This window comes from Sander lucioperca, chromosome 3 (genome assembly GCF_008315115.2).
Source record: "Sander lucioperca isolate FBNREF2018 chromosome 3, SLUC_FBN_1.2, whole genome shotgun sequence".
Classification (NCBI taxonomy): domain Eukaryota; kingdom Metazoa; phylum Chordata; class Actinopteri; order Perciformes; family Percidae; genus Sander; species Sander lucioperca.
In genome coordinates, this window is record NC_050175.1 from 19,268,133 (window position 1) to 19,285,632 (window position 17,500).

Sequence of the window (17,500 nt, forward strand, 5' to 3'; positions counted from 1 at the left end):
GTTAAAATAAATATATACAAATATAAACAAAAACAAATAGTGCCAAATAAATGCCAATGTCTATAACATGTATACAAACACACAAAAAAATCACAAATACAAGTGTAAGGTCCCTTAAATAAAAAATAATACTTGTAGTCCCATATGATAAATTGAATTGTCTATCAACATAATTTGGAGGAGACAGGTCTGGGTGGCTCATTCAATCAGTTTTTTTTTTACTGTATTAATGGGAGATTAAGTTTGCTGTAATGACTCACACAGGTCACATAGTGAAAGCAGTCATGTGCCTTTCATATGACATCTCTGGATAAAACCTTTCACTTAAATTAGAATATTTAATAAATGGTTCACTGAATAAAAACCCAGGTGGAATATTGTGGCTGTGTGTATTTGTGTGTGTGTATGTGTGTGTGTGTGTGTGTGTGTGTGTATGTATGTATGTGTGGTTATCTTTATAGGGGAGTTCTGTCTAAGTTCCACAGAACAGGAACTTACTTCAAAAACTGTCACAGGAAACTGACTCTACCCCCAACCACCCAAATAACATGTCTGAGGCTGAATTACCATAATGCATTGATGATACTCATAAATACCATTACATGTAATCAATAATAAGGGATATAACTACTGCACTTGGAAGTACAGCCTTGTACAATATATGAGTACAAATGTTAGTTGGAATAAACTTTATCAACAATACTAGAACCTTAGAATAAGGATTGTTTAAAAAAAAAAAGATAAGAGACTGGGTCTGTTAAGGGTAACTATTAGCTAGTAACTATTAATTAACTAGGTAAATATTATTTAATTGTGAAATTGAATTACCCTGTTTTGGATTTAGGTTTTGAATGCTTCTCACTGTTTTACAGTTTTATTCTGTGTTTTCTACATTAAAAAAGTGTTCAAGTGTCAAGCTCAAGTGTTGAACACTTTATTATTCTGTTTTTAAAAATGCTATATAAACAAATTAGTATGACAGTTATTTCGGAAGTATATTTTGGGACTTAAATGGAGTGTAAACCTGCATATGTATGTCAAATGGTTTTGCCAATGTTTTAGCTATATATTATCAGACATAACAGAAGGATGTTCCAGACACCACAGGGAGTCGGACAATCCACAATAAAGTCCACAATATTCATGTGCTAGTTTCAGCAAGCTGAAGACTAGAGAATTAAAATACTGTACTTTTTACATGATATATGATATGTTTTTCTTCTGGTCAAACATGGAGTGCAGATGTGAATGTTTCTGAGAAGAGTAAGAATCTCAGCAGACACAGGAAGGACTATGGAGGAGGAACCATTTTCACAAACTTTTACTTCTTTTTGTATAATTAAAAATGCCGCTAGAGTTTTACTAATGTTAATAATTAGTAGTAACACAGTAACACTTTTAAACTTAGTATTGTATTGTGGTATTTACACTTTTACTTAAGAGCAAGATTTGATTTTTTTTCCCAGCTCTGCGTGGAGTGCAGTAGGAAGAGAAGGAGGCACATGCTTGTGTGCATTTCTGCTAACAGTGTCTTTTCTGTCACTTTTCCAGTGTCTGCAATGTGATTCTCTTTGGATTGCAACATCTCTTTGTGGCGTCTGAGGTTTCCCACAATAAATCATTAGAGACGAGCAACAAACAGAACTGATGTTGCCACCATACGTAATCATGGCCTTCTGCTCAATAACATTTCAATATACTGTGTTGTACAATAGCCACTTAAAGGAAGCAGCACCTATTTCGTGAAAAACAGCGCTTCAAGGAAATCTAGCCAAAAAAGAATAACTTCAAATTGAAATAGATTAAAGGAATTTCTTTGTCTATTTTTGTTGTTTCCTGGTTTGTCTTTATTGCTGACTCCTCAGTCCTTTCAAGCTGTGTCCCTGTGTTTTTGGCTGCAGCCTTAGCACTGGCCTTTCAGTTAAGCAGCTGTTGTTTTCCACTGCATGTATCAGCTTGAATTTAACTTGAACAATCAAAAGTTCTAATTAAAATGACCTTCATAAAATACATTGTTTTGTTATTTGTGGTTTAGTATATTATAGAAGCATTTTGTAAATCTAAATGTCTTTCATTTAATGCCTGTATTCAAAGGCCTCATTCATGTCGTGCCAGGTAAGTGAGACAAAATATATGCAAAGAACATCGTGGTGGGAAGTTGTGATTTGAAAGTAAGAAAAAAGTGTCACACACTCTGGTTCGTTATGCATCTCTATTCCCATATGCATATCTCTATTTCTTCTAGAATAAGTAGAGATATGCATATGGAGCCAGAGTGTGCTACACTTTTGGGAAGTTGTGATTTACCATGACAGGTTGTGTTATGCGAGTGGCGGTGTGGAAGGCGTTGGTGGTGTCTCTGGGGAGAACGCTGGTTTGGAATCAGTGTGGGTGAGATGAGAATAGGCATCCAGAGAGGAACTGGGAGAGCACTGAGGACACTGCGAGTGGAGAGACAGGTGGACGGGGAGCCCACATCCTGGGACGCAGGGAGAAAGCCACCTAACCACACACACACACACACACACACACACACACACACACACACACACACACATACACACACACACACACACACGGTGGCCACTGATCAAGGATCATATCCTCTTATCAGTATCAGTTCATGTCTTCAAACCAAACGTCCCTAAAGCCTCGCACCTACGGAGGTCTTCTTCAGGGTTAACTGTTAATTTTGTTGGATTAAGAGCTTAAAAAACTGCTTAAAATTATTTTATGAGATTTACGAGTACTTTGAATCTTCTAAGTCAACAACTACATTGAAGAAAACAAGACAGATATAGAAATGCGCAAAAAGTGGAAAATGTGTGATTAGCAGGAAAGACTTGACATTTAAAAGTGAAGATAGGGAAGTATGCTGATTTACGGGAAAGCAGTTTATTGTAACCTGCCTTCAAAATATCAAACATCAAAATGATAGAAAATTAACATAAATCTGCCTTCAATCAGTGTACACACTTTGAATCTTTTTAACATTTGATAAGTCAGTGCTCAGGACCTCACAAGCACAATAAAATAATAGCACAAAGGTTATCTTTGTAGCTTTGTTTTAATTTGAGTGACTCACATGTGAATGATCTCACAGGCACGGGGCACAGGGATGTATGTCAACAGCTAACATTTAACAAGTTCAAAATAAACACAGGTCAAATCAGCAAACTTAAAGTAATAATGTAGGAATAAACTGCATGTAAACTCATTTAGTGTACACAATCTAAAGTGACCACATAGGCCTGGATTCAAAATCATTTTAAGAAAGGAGACTGGTTACATTGTATGTGAATCAGTGGGTAAGGCGACAGCTGTGAATTGCATCAGTCTCTGTCCTGGTTGTTGCACTCTTTGACAAGAGTGATCCCTGACCGCCTGATCTGTCTGTGGACAGGAAACAGAGGAAGGAGCCCCGGAAGATGTTCCAGCACACAACTTCTCCCCTAAAAAGAGGAACAGTCAACACAGACGCCAGCTGTGGAAATAGATAAAGACAATTAAAGCCATTTGTAAACTTTGGATTATGGGATTTAAGTATCAATGGGAGGGAATCCACACAGTTGTGATGAGAATGACAATTCAAATATTTGTTTCAGTGCCTTGGAAGTACAATTTGTGGGCTGTCTGCACAGAAATACTCTTACTGCAACTTAGAATGAAAATCCAGGCATTGTGTACTTGTGTTTCATATTCAAGAAAAACAAAACTTATCAGTACAAAAAGAAGGTGATGGATGTCAAGGTGGAGGGGAAGACCAGGGTGGGGTGACAGTCCCTGGGGAACCAGAGCCAGGGGAGCATGAGAGCTGAGAGTAGACAGCTCAGTGCTGTATGAGTGCATGCATGCGTGTGTGTGTGTGTGTGTGTGTGTGTGTGTGTGTGTGTGTGCGTGCGTGCGTGCGTGCGTGTGTGTGTGTGTGTGTGTGTGTGTGTGTGTGTGTGTGCATGTGCATGTGTGCATGCAAAGCACAGAGGTGACGGGATGTGGCCAGAAAGGTGATAGTTATGTGGTAACAGAAAGATTTTCTTTTGTCTCAATAGATATTGGAAATGTATTATTCCTTTTATGATGTATGCTAAAAAATTTTTTTTATTAGCTTTAACAAAATGGCAGACATAAATATTTAAGGGCAAAATACTCAGCAGCATCATCTAACTGCTCAGATTTTTACACAAAAAAGACATTGTTTACACTAAAACATTTAGCAGACGATATTATTTTTTGTACACTGCTTTAACAATTTGTAAGTATTGTTGTTTGCATTTGTTGTATAACATGTGGTTGATGACATGTTACTCCGTTATTGATTGAGGAACAGGATCTTTGTGGTTTTAAACATTGTTTCCAACTATATCGTTAGACCGACTGTATAAGTCACATTGATTACACAACCTCTGAGTAAGAAGCCACACACTGGCCAGGCAACAGGTGCTGCTGGGATGGAGATTATTTAAAGTTGCTCTAAAATGGTTCCAATACAGCTGAAGGCGACTGTGGGCAAAGCTGTCTGCCGACCACACGCCTTAATAGAAAGTACAGTGACAGTACATACTTCCCCCTTTGAAATACCAGAATACAAACATGACCATCACATGAGGGAGGTGGAATTACCTGCGAGCGCAGTGCTAATGTCATCTGCACAGTGATCGTGTTCAATTAATTTTATTTGGAAACTGTGGTAGGTGTATTGTCATCCTGGATTTATAGATTGCGTTATGATGAACATGATCCACTAATAAAAATTTATTTTGACAAAATGTGAATTGTTGGAGGGAAACTGAATCTTGGAGAAATTGTGAGCAATTTGCATGTTTAAAAGCAGCAACCCGATTAGAGGTTAACATATTTTTATCACAAGATTTGCATTTTACCGTTCTCTGCTCTGTTCTACAGAAGGAGACTATAGGTATTAGCCCTGGGGAGCACTGAAGCAGAAATTCTATGGCTAGTTAACCATGATGGTTTGCACAGTTTACAGTTCACATAAATAGAGAGTGCATGGGGGAAAGCCCTGCTTATGTAACTTAGGGCAAAAAGTAAAGCTCATGTCATAAGAGTGCTCAAAGGCATGAGAAGAAAATAGTGAACCTTATGAAAAAGAGGAAATAGCTTATTGTTGGAAGATGAACTGTTGTAGACAGATATGTCAGTTGTAATATTTTTTCTAATTTGCTTTTTATTGTTTTTTCCTCAAAGATTTTAGCACAAAATGAAGAAACATGCCACACTAAGCTACTACAGCTTTATATTGCCATCTAGTGGCAATATAAAGCCAAAGATCATTCACAAACTACATTTCTTTGCATGCATTTGGATGAATAAGGTTAAAATAAAGCACTAAGCTTTGAAATGTACATAACATATTTTGAACCACATGCATGTACACATAAAAGCCTTTACTCAGTTAACAGAAAAGTACTAAACTCTTTCTCACTGAACATCTAAATAGTTTAATAGGGTTTTTCTTCTTTTTTTCTTCTTAATTTCACTGTGTTCAATCTTTATATATTTATTGTATGCTTTATAATTATTTTGACAGTTTTTCTTTGAACACTTGGTTTAAGATTTTAAGTTTTGTATACAGTATCTATTTTTTCTGTTTTGCTAGATATTTTTCATGACTTCAATAACGGTTAACTCTGTGGTAATCAGAGAGTTCATAATTTTAGTTTTGCGATGGAAACTGCATGTTTCATATCAATTTTCAAACATATAGTCATTTTTTTCCTAATGCTGCATTTCTGCCACTGATAACAAACAGATTTGGGCCCCACTTGCCCATCTTGATTCACGCTAGAGTCAATTCCATTCCCTCATTTTCCAAAGTGATTCCTTCAGGAAAAGCAGATCATATCTATCTTTCTGGGCAAACTGTTTATTTGTTTTTTTCTGCTACATTAAAAACCTAGAGAGACACGTGACCACCACAATTACAGATATTTTCTTGCAATTTCCCTGAAGAATATGTTGCCCACAAACTTTTTTTAGTGATTATAACATGATGATAACATGTAGCCTATAAATGTTGCTCAAGAATATGATCAAAGTATATTTCTTACAGCTTTAATGTGACTGTATTGTCAGAGATGTTGTGTTTATTCAACTTGACAATTACTCATCTCTGTCAGTACCGTCCGTTGTTATTTTAACAATTACAGCTGAGCGTAAAATAAAAGCAAACAGGAAAAAATAGATAATGCAAGAGATTGTTGCTGTCAAAAGAGACTTAAGAGTCTCAATGGAGGTTATTAGGGAAAGGTCATTGGGGAGGTGCACACATTAGCTAAGGTTGTTGTCTTGTGGAGGATACTGAAGTCTGATCTTATCTGGAAACCAGACATCACATAAAACCACTGCACACTGATACAGATACTTAATATGGTTTAGCATTAAAGTTACTGTTTTTTATCCTTAAATATAAGCATTTGAAGATTCATCATGTGTTTACAATAGTTACTGAACTCCAGCTGGCATTTCTCCCCCAAAAGCGCATATATAGAATTTTGGGAATTAAATATTTAAATAGTCTTCATACCAGGGATTGCTACAAGAGGTTTTAACAGTCTGAGACTGCCCAATGTCGATTTAATGTGCTTTCCTGTCTTTTTACGTTAACTTTAGTTTAATGAATGAGCCTCACAAGCAGATGGTGGGGAAGCCCTGGACAGCTCCAGAGACATCTGGTGTGTTTATGTGGCTTGTTTAGAAACTCTTTTTATTACTAAGTCACTCAAGACACGACAGGCAAAAATCTCTCTCTCCTTCTCTCTCTGATACACACACACACATATCCAAGACTTTCCACATTGAGCCTAACGTGTACCTCATCTACACCCAATTACTCATTGAACCTAATTGAATACTTGGCAGAGAGTGTGGGTGGTGATGGCGTGCACTGAGCTTAGGAATAATCGGTCTTGGTCATTGGCCCCATTAGGTAGCTTGAGTGACCTATGATGTCATTATGTAAAGTGGAGGAAACTAATGGACAATGTGTTTCAAAACGTAAACGCCGCTCACGCCTTTTATTTTATCGCACTGATTTTAGAGCCGAGCACTGGCTCCAACTTGTCCACATGTCCACTTCATGTGGTTAATGTTGTTTTTCTGTGTTATTTTGGGCATGAAATTGAGAGTTCCTTCAAAGTTTGGGGATGTGAGAGTACCTTTAGTGGTTTAAACAAGCATGTTTCCATAGGAGAGGGGATTTTTTTCTTGTATCTCACGTAGACAGAGGTTTTCAGTTATATTTTGATGTTGCAATACACTGTGAAGTGTGTAAACTCGCAGATCAAGATGGTTAACCTTGAACCTTGAAAAGGGTTTTCAACGTTTACCAAATCACATAAAATGTAGTAAATGTAAGGCCTTTTCCAGCTCACACTCAGACACAACCACATTCACACTCAATACTGGGTCATGAGTGTATCATCCTCTCATCACATCCTCTGATGACAAAGAATGTGTGTAAATGTACATGAGTTTCTAATGTTTGAAGCATCAAACTGTATTTTTGATTGCACCATATATGGCCTTTGTCCTCAGCCCAGTACAACTCTATAGAGTTTGGAGAGGGGACAGCTGCGGCTGAAGATTTACTCCACCTCTCCTTAAAGCTCAGCCAAGGCAGCTGAGCTCTCAGCCTCTTCATCGCATCCTGGATTCAGCAGAACATGAGTGCGGAGCAGAATAGAGGACCTGGTCCGCCTTTAGCCTCTCCCAGGGGGTGAATTACGATTTCCCGAGTAAATATGAACCCAGGGAAACAACCTGAATGGTCATCCATCAGCCTGGGTGTCTGCATCCTCCTGAACAATGTGTGAACCCTGGGCGCAAAGAAGGTCAAAAGAGGGGTGACTTCCACCTTCATGCACATACACACATTTCATAGGCATACACACGCACGCACGCACACACGCACGCATGCACGCACACATGCACGCACACATGCACATGCACACACACACACACACACACACACACACACACACACACACACACACGCACACACACATGCACACACACACGCACACACACACACACACACACACACACACACACACACACACACACACACACACACACACACACACATCACCCCGCCCTGCAGTAAGAAGTCCAGTGTAAACCATTTCTGGGAGAAAAGAAATTCACACTGGATGACAGATTTTTTTTTTTTTTTTATATAAAAACATTTACTTAAAACTAAAAACATAACATTACTCTAATTTTTCATTCATCACATCTGGAGTTTTTAATCTATTTTAGCACTGAATATTACAGTGTTGCTCTATAAATGGCTAGATTTGGATTTCTGCAACAAAATATAGCTGCGTGATATATGTATACACCAATGCCTTATGGAGAGAAGTGGACACAGAAATGTCTAATGCAACAGCCAGTCACATGGTCACCAATTTTGATTTGTCATTCAAAAAGCGTACACATTTCTTGCAGCACCAAATTATTTTATTAAAATGTATTTTGTGTCTATAGCACAATTTTAATCAAAGTGTCTTTAATGTAAATGTTATCATGTATGTGTGGTAAAACTATAAAAATAGCATTTTTCACTCAGACAAAATTGTATAATCTAGATGTCAATTTCATACATCATAAATCCACAGTACAGTGTTGCTGTAAAGAGAAGATAACTATAAAGATACAATTCAATTCTTTCTTTCTTTCATCATGTATTTTTTTTTATGTGGTTTTGTGGCCACTCTTGTTTTTTTTTCTTTCTTTAATCATTGTTGAGGTTTGTATTCATATTTTTTGATGGCTTTTTAATTACAGTATATTTTTCTTTAAGGTAGCCATTATGTGCTGAAAGCAACGTACATTTCTCAAGCTCTGTCTAATCTTGCAAATTAACAAAATTTAAAAGAATTTTTTTTTTTGCCTGTGATTAAATGGTCTATTTCAAGTAACAAAATACTTAGAATGGCCCTACTGTTAAGCTCTCTGTTGTTTCATTGACCTCATGGTATCCTGCCTTTTGCCATGCTTTGTACTTTGTAAACTGTTTTTAAAGGTGCTATATAAATAAGATTATTATTATTATTATTACTTACAAGCGCTACCATTATGCAATAGGCAGAAGGCAAAGATTGCGCCATTGCTGTGATCTCAATGTGCAAAGCTAAAATTACACACAATAAACACACTATGCGGCTTGGTTTTAATATATATTCTGGTGCATGATTCAATTTCGTTGGGGCCTGCTGATGACCCTGGCACCACAGTGAACTCATCATCTATTGGTCTGATGATCAGTAAGCTCGGCTGGTCGGTGGGAAGGTTTATGGCACTGTGTACACCAAGTGGCAGTGTGAGGAGGGATGGAATCTATCTGTATCTCTGTCTGGGATCCTGACAGCTCTGGCTTTAGTCTGCACCCAGACCTCCTACATGCATGTCTCACTGTTTACTGCCCCCCGTCTCACGCTCCTCCCTCGCTACACATCTATCATTTCAGCAGGACCACACGCACATGTGTGGCATACACAAATACAAATACACACATACCCTAACTCAAAATCTCAGGGTAAAGGTTATTATCTCTTGATTATAACCTTAACCTTAAAACAAAGTCTTCATCCTAAACCAAAAGTGACCATAACTCCTATCCTGCCCTACTAACTCTTTATTAACTACCTAACTCTTGACTATCCATTTTAAGAAGTTAGGATGAGTAAATACAGCCTCATCTTGGAAATATATCCTCACTTTGAATGTCTAAAACTTAATTGTTTCTTACAGGGACTGCAAAACATGAGCACACACACTCACATACCAATTCAACCAACTCACTCCCTACTCTAATTTTGACCTCTCTCTGCGTCATCGAGCTCCCCCAGTACAGATGTGTTGTAGGGAGAAAGATTGGTGCTTATTCTACACGCAATTTCCTGTAATAAAAGCAGTTTGAGATGATGAGTTCTAAGCGAGCTGATGCCAGCTGCCGATATCTGGACACCGGGGAATTCTGCCCACGTCTGACCCCAAAAAATGTTGCCCAAACATTGTCGTCAATGGATATTTACCGAGCCTTGAGAAATTAAATGGGGTTGTGGTGTGTTTATGCACGCGTGTTCATGTGTGTCTGTGTTTGTATGTGAGCTGCTACTCAATCTAAGTTGGTAGAAAAAAGGAAGATTGTTAAGATCTGCTTAAAAACCAGAAAGAACGTCCCTCCCAACTCCTCCACCTCCCATAGTCTTTCTTTCCCTGTCCATCCATCATTAGTGAGACTGACTGCCGCTCCAGGCCCATCCGCACTCTAACCATAACCTTACTTCCCAACATGCCTTCTACTCTCACCTTTCCCACATTAACAGACTTCCTGGGAGACCCGGAGCCGCACTTTTCTTGCCTCCGCTCTCTCTCCCTTTCTCAGGAAATTACTTCTATCTCTGGCTGCATGCATACTTGCGTGCTGTTTTTTTCTTTTTTCTTCTTGCACTTTCTATCACTCTCCTTGCCCCTCTACACTGTGAGAGCATCCATCTGTTTGGATGGGGAGTAGTGATAGTTTGGGTAATTTACAAATCCTATTCACTGCAGGTGTGTGAGATAATGCAGAGTAGGGGACTTTGGAATAAGATGTGTTTTGTTCCCTTCTCTGGTGTCATGCATACAAAAGTACTGTAGGCAATTGCATTACATTTCTACAGAGCCCTTCTGGTGACACTGGTGGGGGAAATATTGTATTATGTGGCCACCATTAATGTGCTATTTGCGTGTGAGCCAATGCTTTTGGAGCAGCTGAATTACATAAGTGTCTCTTGCTAAGAATTACTCAATGCCTAACGGGAAGTGACTGAAGTACAGTATGTCATTGTAATTAATTCCCAGATTTAAATAAAAACTACATTTATTTAAACCTGTCCATGTTTGCAAGTAGTTAAACGTGCAATGAGTCTGTCCATGGAGATGATTTTTTAATGGCCATGAGTTAAGTTATCTCATTCCCTTGCCTAAATAATTATCTTGTGGTCACCAATAATATCTCTAGGCCATGCAATATTTTTTCCACCAATGTCACCAGATGGTCTCCGTACATTTCAATGGTTATGTTGTTAAAGTGTTTGTTAGCTACCAGAAGCACCACCTCTCACTTTACTCCAATGGTAGCAACATGCAGATTGTTCTGCATGTTTTGACGTTTGATGTCCAGGTGCATGTTGTTGTATGCATGCTAGCATGTGTCATGTTTACTATTTCTTTGGTAGACAATTCCAATGACAGTAAACCTGTTCAAAGCATGCTCTGTTGAAGGATTATTTATTATGGAGAGTAAGCATGGGGACATTGTTTCAAACTTTGGGTAAACCAAACATTCTGCATGGTAGGTACCACTATGATTAGCATAAACATGTGTTTTTGTATTCGACCCTCGAAAACAAAGCCAGTAAAACAGCTTCATATGGCTTTTGGTATAAAAATACTCCAGTGGTCTAAACATAACATTGATGTCACTTTTGTCAAGTTAATTCTAAATACAAAATAATGTGACCATATATTTATCTCTCATTGTGTGTGTGTGTGTGTGTGTCTGAGAGAGAGAGAGAGAGAGAGAGAGAGAGAGAGAGAGAGAGAGAGAGAGAGAGATCTTTGTGTTTTCTTATTTTGGTCTCGGAGGTATTACGAGAGCCAACAGATTGATGTCTTACATGAGCATTAGCACCAGGTCACACAGACAGGATGTTGATAACATCCTACAAAACTCCACCTCTCTGCCCATTTCTCTCTTTCTTTTTGTCTCCCTCCACCTTTGCATGCGCACGTCAGATAAAGATTTGTCATATAAAAGATAACCAAACAAAAACAAAAACAGAGAAGAGAATATGCCTACATACAAGGCCCTGAAATATATTGCTGTAACAAGTATTTATGTGACTAGTCACAGAAATAATATTGAGATACTTACTACTTTGCTGAGTCATCCAGAGTCATCCAATTCTGATTCCACTCACTGTATTACACGGCACTTGGTTTTTGTTAGGAAAGACAGGAAATTCCACCATTGGTTAAGATGTTAAAGTTTCACTCTGACTGTTTACACTATACATATACTCCCCTGTAATCCAAAATAATTGGATTTAAACATGCCAAAGCCATATTATACCTAAATGTATTACTCAGAGCAGTGACACTGACCCCCAGAAGACTTCAAGTGGAGCACAGAAAAATGTCAAGATGAAAGATTTCTCCCAGGTGGATATTTATCCCCATTCAATTCTAAATAATGACATACCATACTTCTGCTTTATTAACCTGGTAAACTATTGATTTCCAACATAATTTCGTCACATAATGGGAGTATTCTAGATAATTCGTGCGTCACTGACAGAAAAAAAAAAAAAACTACAGATTTGTCATCCTTGTCTTCAGTTTGTTTTATTAACTTTGTTACTAGCTGTTTCAAATTTCATTTCCACACAGTGATACCCACACAGCCAGTGTCCTCTCTTTGGTGGAGCCAGTGGAGTCAAAGCTAAATAATTGTGTTATTCAACAGCTCCCAGCAGCGTTGTATAAATGTGTCCTCCATGCTCTGCCATGAGGGTTATGCTGTGTTGACTCGCATGCCTGCCGTGGGTTGGCAGCTGTCCGACGGCGCTCAGGACTGCTCGAGTCTCTTGTCAGGTCCAGCCTGTAGGCAGGATCTTCTAGGCCTGATTACAATACTGTCACAGAATGACAGATGAAGGCTCTAAGGAGCTCTATCTTTAGCTCTGGGTAAGGCCTCCACTACTCCAGCCTCCACTTGGCTCTTAAGGGAAGAATGGAGGGACGAAGAGGAAGGGAATGACAGAGTAGCAGAGGGAGATTGAAATAAGTCACTACATGGGAAGAAAGTCACCTATGGCAAGCGTGTTGTTTTACCAGAAAGAGTTATTGGAGCAAGAAGATGTGAGGATAGCAGAGGAAAGTCACTTAAATTATGGTAATCTACAGTGAGAGTTTTGTTTCAGTCTTCACTCACTGACACAGTTGTATTGCTGTCAGTGAAGAAGACAAAGCAGCATTTACCCAGGCCTCCCTCTGTCTGTCCACCTCCCCTCTCAGGCCTCTGTTGGTTTAACCCTGGTGGGCAGCAGGCAGACCTGACAGCACCCAGACACGGTCATGTGATTTATGGCGTGCTCTGAGAGTGGAGAGGAGATGACCACTCAGATTTGACCCCTGTTGCCTTATCAGCGACTCATCAAGAAGTAGACAACACTCAGACTTATCGTCGTACTCATCCAAATCATGAGCCATGGCAGCACTGAGCGTCATTACTCATAGTTGTCAGCTTCGGTAGTAGAAGAAGTAGAGATAATAGAATAAATAGTAGATGGCAGTAGTAGTAGAGATAGAGGATACTGTATATTATCTCTTCTAATAATATCTCTTCATGTTTGTAGTTTAAGTTAGAAATCTACATCGAGATACATGCAGTATACCCGAAAATATAGTTTACAAATACTGCTGAAATAAAGAGTGTCTAACGAATACAGTATCTTATTTTTTATTTCTATCATTTATTTCATCGAGATAAAGCAGTGGCCCTAATTCTCATAATATATCACAGTATACCATTTATTTATTACTGGAGATGATTTCACCACTTTTGCATATATGTTTGGGTTTGATATTTCTTACATAGCATCTGGTATCTAATATGTGGCATGTCATGATTGTGGGGTTTAGTAAATTGACTGTGCAATGGGAATTGACAGTTTTAGTATATTTTTAGTATATTTGCAGTGCAGTCTGTATCCTGTAGGGGGAGTCCTGCACAATGCTATAGAACTAAAATAATTCACATTATCATCATCACCCCACTTGAGCAGACTTGGAAGGCTATAGTGGCTCATCATCAGTAATGAAACACTGGTCATGACATAAAATCAGGAAATACTTCTTCAGATATGAATATCTAAATACAGAGTAGAGACCTTTGAAGTACATTTTGTAAAGCTGTCAAAAATTAGGACTCAGCTTGATGTGAAATCCCTGTTAATTCAACCATAGTGGATATTATATGTATACCTGGTGATTTATTTTCCAACTCAAAGAAAAATATTTTTTTCCCCACCAAGTTCACCACAGAACATCTTTCAAAACAAGCATCGGGTTGGGTTTAAGGTGATGTAAACACAGATCTATTTCTGTGGCTATGACACACCGTGGTTTTTTTGGAAAGGGAACAGCAGCCCAACATTACAACAAAGGAGGCCACACAGACAGTAGTGGTTAGAGCATCTCTCTGGACCAGAAATGGACAAACGAATGGATAAAGAGATGAAGGGATAGATCATTGTAGCCAGTTGAAATGAATGCACAGAAATACTATAGGCCTATGTCTTAAAGTTCAAAAGTTATACGGCATGCTTATTTACAGGCATAACCACAAGTGGACGTGGAAATAAGCTAAATTGTATGCTCTTTAAATCACTGTACTTTATCCGTTAAGAGGTCAGCATCCATTGGCAATGTCGGTTTTAGCACTGTTAAGCACTGAGAACACAACGGATAATGTGAGTGAACATGAAGAGAAAAAAAGGAAGTAAGAGAGAAATTCATTTTACATTTGCTTTAGGTTTTCTAAAAAACACTTCCATAGTAGAGAATAAAGAACTGAAAGAAAAACATTTTAGAGAGCTGGAGAGGAATTAAACGAGCCAGATCACTGTGGTAAAGTCACCCTGACACAGAGACACAGAACAGACAAAGTTCCCCGTCGTAAACTTAGCAGTGAGGCTTCAGCAATCTGGCACACAGTGCCAGTAAATATAGGTATTTTAACATGCTTATGAACACTGACTCATGGAAGGAGTTTAATCTGTGGGTGTGTCTGGTGTGTGAGCTTGTTTTATTAGTAGTAGGGCTTATCTGGCCACCACGAAGCAAGGATCGATCAGACGGCACACAGTTGAGGGCAGACGTCACCCACACACTCCTCCTTTCAATGAGCCATGGCCCACCCAATTTACTCCATTCATCAATGGAGTAGGTGCCAAAAACTCTCTTCCCTAATCCAACAACCTCCCTCCTAAACCAAACACACAAACATATCACAACAGATCTTGCTCCCTTACATTGCTGACCACACTGTAGCCCATCTCCAAAGAGCAAAGGTGAATTGAGGGCATGGTGGATGGTAGGGTGAGGCACATATCAGCTTAACTCTTACCGTACCACACAATCCCAAATGTGCTCAGGAGATAAATATAACAATACACCGATAAGAGCTCATCTGATCTTTCTAACACAATCACGCACAAAGACAGATTTTGTTCATGTCAGTCCACTTTCCAAGCAAGGTTGCTTAATGACCACACATGCACACAAATCCATGCTGACACGTGGAACAACGGAGGCATGCTATTCTCTTTATCACCTATGTATGTGGGAGCTGGAAGATAAAGAGCAGATGATGTGTGCCATACGGGTGCATTTTTTTGAGGATTTCTGACGTGGATGAACATGACTGTGTTATTTCGCGATCCACAAAGGTTACAGGCCAATGTGTTGTTCAGTTTAATGTCTCCTGTGTTTTTGGAGTATACAGTTTCAGCTGAGTCAAGACTGGGGCAGATGCCTGGTCAGTGTGTGAGGCACAGGATAAGGCTTCTTTTCTGGGGGAGTACACCAGAGACATAGATCATTGGAAGACAACTCTCAGGGCAGGTCGGCCACTCAGTAGAGGCCCAGAAAGATTGAGTGTTGATAGGGTTGGGGGTGTTGTCTGGCTGGTTATATCAATATATCATGTATTTCTTAGGTCTTTTTCGTTTTTATTTCCAGAACTACACCACTGCCGAATCATCAGTGAAAGGTGAAAATGTTTCCAGCTAGCTGCAGATGCACATGGAAGATGACTAATTAGCCACAAAAGCAATTCAGATTTACAAACAGATAGCAGCAACCATTTTCCAGAGATGTTACCGGTGACAGCATCATTAAACACTGATGTCATCTTCTGGTGTCCCTGAGTGAAATACCTTCTCCATGACAGCATTCAGCAGCAACACACACACAAGGAAAAACGTCTGTCTGGACCGAGGAAGCAAAAAGTGTTATAGAGTAAAAGCATTCGCTGATACATATGATGATAAGATTATTGGACAAGTGTCTTGACACACTGTCCCCTGTCATATTTTGGAGTTGGTACAGTACATTATCAGACTGCCTGGGATAAATCAAGGTTAGGCATGTTTCAGTGTTCAGGCCCAGCTTCTGGTTTATTTCCACCCTGTTCAGGTCAAGTGTGACGCACATTATAAATGGCAAGGAAAATAATTGCTGCTTTTTATTGCAGTGGTGTCATCCCACTAAAGAAACCTCACTAAGTTATTATTTGAGTCTCCTGTGTGGACCCACATATTGTGCAGCAGCAGAACCAGCTCAGCCAAGAAACCAATGCTAATACCACAGGCAGGAAAAAAGGTTTTATTCTGGTGTTTCTGTGTGGCAAAGCAGGAGGGAAACTGCTCAGTGAAAGGTCTTCTGTATTTTGGGATTCAAGGGAGTGCTCTTGTCTTGATAAAATAACCCAACAATGCCATCACAACACAAGAGATTTGTATAATCACAATAACTTTCTATGGCCATTAATGGGATTGCCTTTTATTCTTTACTACTTATTCGGCAGCTGCAATTGTTTTCTAGTTTTTGTGTTAATTCACAGCAAACAAAATTAGGCTGCAGAATGGTATTTTCTAAACATGGTTATTAAAATAGACGTACTGTATGTTTCACAGTAAAAATGTTTTTCTTAAAAGAGAGATTTTTATCAGTATCATGATTATCCGGTTTGTGATTTAAAATTATTGAAAGTACACAACTGCAATATAATTATTTTTTCATAATTGCACATGGGGTACATTGTTGGACTTGTATATAAAATTACGTTTCATATTTACCATATTTACATGATACTAAATTAGCTAAATAATGCATTAGTGCACATTTTGCATCTAACTCACATATACTTATTACTACAAATTGAGAGTGTTAAAGTAATGTCAACTCAATATTTGACAAAAATAAATAAATTCCACAGTGACAAAAAAGTAAAATAAAAAAAGAATAAAGTACAGTTTTCAGCTTGATACTGTATTAGATTTTGCGATGGATGTCCTTACAGTCCATACTGCATATCTGAGTCAACAGGCCAGCAGTCAGCCCTCACAGCAGAACAGTGAAGTCATGACTCCTGTTACGTAAAAGAGCCCATTCATTTCATCAGCCGTGTTGTTATTGCGCCGACACGAAGGGTTAACGGTTCAGATAATGCAATTTATAAGCACAAGTAAAAACAATCTAATAGAATAATGCTGGATCGTGTTGATGTGAGTGTTCATGTGTGCTTGTGTTTGCATGCGTGTTTGTGGCTATGACATGTGCGTGTGTGTGTTTGTGTTGTGTGTGTTTGTGTGTGTGTGTGTGTGTTAAACTGCCACTGCTTGCCTGTTTGTGTTTCCCCTGCAGCGAT